Genomic DNA, 6,000 nt, shown 5'->3' on the forward strand with positions numbered 1-6,000 from the left:
TGACAAAGAATATGTTGTAATGTTAGCTTAGATTTCAAAACATCTTGGTTTAGGAAAAAATAAATACACACACACATCTCTCTCTCTCTCTCTCTCTCTCTCTCTCTCTCTCTCTCTCTCTCTCTCATATTTATCACGATTGAAGGGACCTATACCAAAGTTGCCAGTAATCCCAAACAGGCGATGGAAGGGTTAATCAATAAAACTTTATTTGTATTTACTTTCTGGAGGCCGGACAGAACTGCAGCGGTTTCCCCTTTTCAAACAATCTAGTGTTTGTTATTTAGAAGTAAAAAGCAACTGTAAGTGTTTTGCTTTTCGTTTAACTTGTACTTTCTTGTATATCTTTTATATGTTTTTAAATATGCTTTGGGAGTGGAATTTTGGGTATTCCACAGAACACACACAAGAATGTTTTTAATATTATAATCTTGCTGTATTATTATTATTTGTTTATTTAGCAGACGCCTTTATCCAAGGCGACTTACAGAGACTCGGGTGTGTGAACTATGCATCAGCTGCAGAGTCGCTTACAATTACGTCTCACCCGAAAGACGGAGCACAAGGAGGTTAAGTGACTTGCTCAGGGTCACACAATGAGTCAGTGGCTGAGGTGGGATTTGAACCGGGGACCTCCTGGTTTGCAAGCCCTTTTCTTTAACCACTGGACCACACAGCCTCCTATATTTTGTGTTTTCATAGCAACTCGTGTATTTAATATTTCAAAAGGGATTGCTGATTGTTTTTTATTACCCAATACTGAAGAAGTGAGAGGCGTTCAGCAACTCGCTGCTAAAACTCTTCCCAACAAGAACAAGATGAAGGCCTTTAAAACTGATGCCTACCATGACACCGCTTCACCTTCAAGCTTGTCTTTAAAATAACCATAACATTGTTTCCTTATTCGCTTTTCAATAATAATAACGGAAAAATAACACAAATAATTCTTTATTCCGTATTCAATCTGAATAGGGAAAAAGGAAATAAACAACTAGTACTTCCTTATTCATTATTCAAACTGTACAGGAAAATGTTGTTTTCATGCACCTTACCTTGCAGGCCTGGTCTTCATGATGGTCATGTAAGCTATTGCCTGGAACACTGACCGGATGTGTCTAATTTGCAGGAAAACACTATTTCCCTATTCAACTCGAATAGGGAATAAGGAAATACCAGTAGTTTATTTCCATTTTACTCTTCAGGTTGAGTAAGCAATAAGGAAAAATGTGTGTTATTTCCTTTTTGCTTATTGAATAGGGAATAAGGATAAGGGAATATGACAACAACGCTCACTCCCCTGAGGTTACTGCAGGGTTTGGAGGAAAAAGGCCGCATTCATGTAGGTCTCCCATTCTGAAGAATCCTCTCTTGCCATTGTATCTGGCTCATCATTATCAGTTCTTGTAAGAGGTCTGAAAGGAAGTGTTGCATGTTTGATTTGCAATGTTGCCGATACAGCCTGCATTCATTTGGTATTTATTATGTGTGTTCCTGTTGTATTTTGTTGAAATTGAAGTGATTCCAGAAGTGATTCCTTGTTAATCCGGTTGAATACAAACTGTTTCTCTTGACAGGTCAGATCTTAAAATGTTTCAGTATGTTTTAAACAATACTTTTATATAACTGTTTGGAAAATCTGATAATAAAGCAGTATAACTATTTGATTCATATAAATCATATTTTAGAACAACCGTTACAGATTTCCAATTAGATTCCCTTACTCAAGTTTACCATGGTATTTTTGCACGGTATTATGCTTTTCCATGGTAATACCATGTATTAACCATAATTGACCCTGGTTTACCATGTTTATTAATATGCTTTACCATACCTCACTGTTCTTTACATTGCTTTCCTATGCTTGACCATGCTTCACTATGCTTTATTACGCTTTGCTATGCTTTTACTATGGCAAACTTGTATACTGTACTTCAATGCCTTAAGTAGAAAAAACCTGCATTATAATATTTTCAACTATTTCTTTAGGTTCTATTAGGCTACGTACACACAAGCTAAATATGGTTGTGAGTTCACCTTTTGCTCTTAATACGGTTTGTACACACACACAGTTCGGTTACAAAGAGCAGCGACAACCGATTTAATACTTTTCAGAGCAAGTATCGAATGCGGTTATTAATTCAGTTTGGTTTGTTAATGAGCACTGTTTGTGTGTGTGTATTACAACAGCACTAACACGACCGCAGGTGCTCAGTGGATTTCTCCACAACTAACGATGTCATTGTTAATCAGACATTTCCGTGTGAAAAACATTTCTAAATATCTATCTATCTATCTATCTATCTATGGCCTGATGAACCAAGTTGATTTTGTAATGTTGATGAATAGTAAATTCATAACAATAGTAAATAGTGCATATATATACTATATTTTTTTTGCATTATTTAATCAAAGTACAGTTGTATATTTTGTTGTAAGAAAAAAAAATATATTTTTGGTTTTGCAACTTCAATAACAATATGAGCAATTCGTGTCCCCAAACGTCACAGTGCGACCGCAACTCGTTTCTCCACCGGTACCGAACGTCTCATCTGTGTGTTTTGGTACTCCAGGAAATGTCTCAGTAAATGACCAAGACGCATATACGACTTCTTAGACATGCATACATTTAATCCAGTCATTTGGAAACCACTGAAGTCGTTCCCACCAGCCTTCTGGTCGGAAGGTCGCCCAAATGTTTCGATCTACAGTCATGGTACTTCAGATCGCCTCCACTGTATTTAGCAGCGCAGAAAAAGCAAAACTGCGTTTCCGCTGGTTTTGCAGAAAATAGCACAGATGTGCCTGACGAGCTCTCGGTCGATTACGTACAGTACTTTCGTCAAAAAGCGTAAACAAAAACACAGCGTCCATGTTCTCACACAAAACCTCACGATCGGCATGTAATGATGGCCGGAGTTCAGTGGTTTGTTTAAACAGGGAGTCACTCCCTTCAGTAATGAAAGGTGTGTATGTACAACAAACAACCGCAGCGACTGCAGTTTGTTAATACGGCTGTAGCGCTAACCGCAGTGTGTGTATACGTAGCCTTAGTTTAGCAAACAGATAGACTAATTCTGTCCCGCAATTTGTCATCCAGCAACATTATTATTGTTTTATCAAACATTTCTTATGTTATTGTATGAGTGAAGCTAGTCAACAATTGAAAGCCTATAATTGAAAGAAATGCAAAATATTCAAATAAAAAATAATAATAAAAAAGATAGTTGGCAGCATCAAGCATACATTTACAAATATTGTAACCTATTGACATATAATTTGTTTAAGCATACTGTGCAAGTCCCTGTTTGATCTTGAATGTTTTGCAAACACAGTATTTCATTGTGTGTATTATTAGAATAGGATGTATGGTACTCTGTAAGATACTCAATAAGATATTGTGTGTGTGTTACTTTCGGAGAGGGGAGAGGGCTGAACTTATATGTCTTTCCATTTGCAGTCATAAAGTATATACAGTATATATACATATAGATTTGAATGTTTAACATTTTCTTTGTGTTTGATATTCTTGGCATGCAGAACACCATGTTTATTTTACACTTGCACTGGCCCTTTTTAGTTTCTCAAGACAGGTTGGGATTAAATTGTAATTATGGCGGCACCATTCTTCATCGGCTTTGAAGAAGCACCGTGTAACAAAAGAACAGTTACACTGAATTGTCAAAACAGGAACCATCTTTATACTCGGAATGTGGGTGTTCTCAATCGTATTTCTGTGGTGTCACAATAGTGGCTCCACCAGGCTTTGCATTCACAGCAATCCATAAAAGCATTTTAAAATCTAACTAAATGGTCTAAAAAGAAACACAATGGTTCTTCGTGGATAACTCATAAATGATCACCCGTGTATCATCTGTTTCTTAGTTTTTTCATTGCTTCTTTCAAAACGCTGCTAGGATAGAGCTGCCATAATCCAAACTGAATCCTTAAACACCAACGCCATGTTGGATATCCTTAACTCTTGTGTCAGTTGATTTTAAAAGAACCAGTGACGCCTTCTGCTGTACAATATCCTTTTTTCATATGTAATCATTTTTGCTACTCTAAAGGGACTTTGTAGTTTTTTTTTATTTTTACCAAACTTCAAAATTGTCAAGAGACACAACAGCTCTTCGTTACTGCAGCTCGTTGAGGCCATTGAAAAAAAAAAATCTAAGAATCTCGAGAAAATGGAAGTAATCACTTCTGTTTTCTTGAGATCCTGTGACAAATGATCTTGTGATCGCGAGAACGGAATGGTTTTTTATCAAAATCACAAGATAAATTATCTTTTGATCTCGACATAACCAACGACCCGCCATACTTAGTAACTGGGATATCATTAAAAATACAAATCTGCAAGAAGACCACAGTAGTACCAGCAATGGCAATGCAATGGATTTGGAGCAAATATTGCACAGTCCAGAGATACGGTAGCACACTGCCTGCCTGCTATTGATATGGTGCCCTGGACTGCAATGAATTGCCAGTGCTTACTGTCTCATACCTTGCTCACAACTGGCTGTGATTTTGTCATATGATCTGAACATACTACCAATAACTCCTCCCATTGCAGCCGCCCCTGTGTTACATCCAGGCTGAGAAATACCCTGCCCATGTATTTACCACAGTGGCAGCTATGGTTCTCATTTCTAACACGTGTTTGTTCACAGTTCCACGTGTCCAGATAAGTGTATTTCTGAGAATTTTTTTTTTCTTATGGAAACAATTGTTGAGTGATTATTGCTACTGTATGTATATTTTTTGTTGTAAAATAAATGTTTTGTTACAAACATCCAATTAAGTATCTAAGAGGCAGGTAATTACCATGTTATAAACTGGTTCAGAGTAATTAGCGGGTGCTTTTTATAACCAGACTAAAAAAGTGAACTATTCTATTTTATGATACTCACAGCTTTATTTAACCAGGGAGGATGTCTACTATATATATATATATATATATATATATATATATATATATATATATATATATATATATAATCAATTGATATGCAATTTGAATTTGACTTACCTATCTACACTTGGCATATAATATGCTAATTAGATGCATGATTCTTAATTTGAAGTGTTCTTTATATGATTACACAGTTAAAGGTTGTTTTGTATATCTTCAGAAATATATTGCTACTTATTCAGTATTTCTGTGTCCAATATTATTCAGAAAAGTCAAGTTTCCTAGTCACTTTCAGAAAGGACCGTTTTTGATCCAGTTATAACAAACCTGATGTATATATTCTTTTTTTCCTCCTTTTATTTCTGTATTATGTTGCTTCAGAAACAATTTAAGGCAGCTGAAATTACCAAGTGCCAAACTGTAAAAAACAATTAAATAAAAAAATAATAATAATTGAACACAATGTGCCATATGTAGTCTTGTTAATATCATAGCATGGTAAAACACACACACACACACACACACACACACACACACACACACACACACATATGACAGGACATCGTTGGACCTGTGTAACATGCTCTCTGATGCATGTTATTGTATTGAACATACCCTCTTATACAGGGCTACTGTGGTACAATGGTGCACATGAGTCACCCAAGCACAATGTTATCTACAAACAAAACACAGGAAACAAAATAGGAAACAAATGCCTCCTTTAAACAGGCAAAGAGTTTTTTTGTTTTGTTTTGTTTTTGTTTTTGTTTTTGTTGTTACACAGCCACACAAGCACACCACCAATTGTCCTCTGCCTTGAAGTTCCTTCCCTGAACTGATAAATCAGTCAGCATGGCCTGTGCTTTGTATATATGTGGCCAGGTTAAATTGTCCATTAATGATCCAATCGGATCTGACCACATTCCCCACAAGGCTTTCCAATCCCCGCTGATCAGGCCAGGCCAGGCCTCCCATTCACACACACATTTCACATGCTTGGCTGAGCTAAGCACAGATGGGTTTTAACCCCGGCCCTGCCAAACCATACAATATATAATGATGTATATAGGATAAGAAGCTTGCATGTA

This window comes from Acipenser ruthenus, chromosome 13 (assembly GCF_902713425.1).
Source record: "Acipenser ruthenus chromosome 13, fAciRut3.2 maternal haplotype, whole genome shotgun sequence".
NCBI classification, from domain to species: Eukaryota; Metazoa; Chordata; class Actinopteri; order Acipenseriformes; family Acipenseridae; genus Acipenser; species Acipenser ruthenus.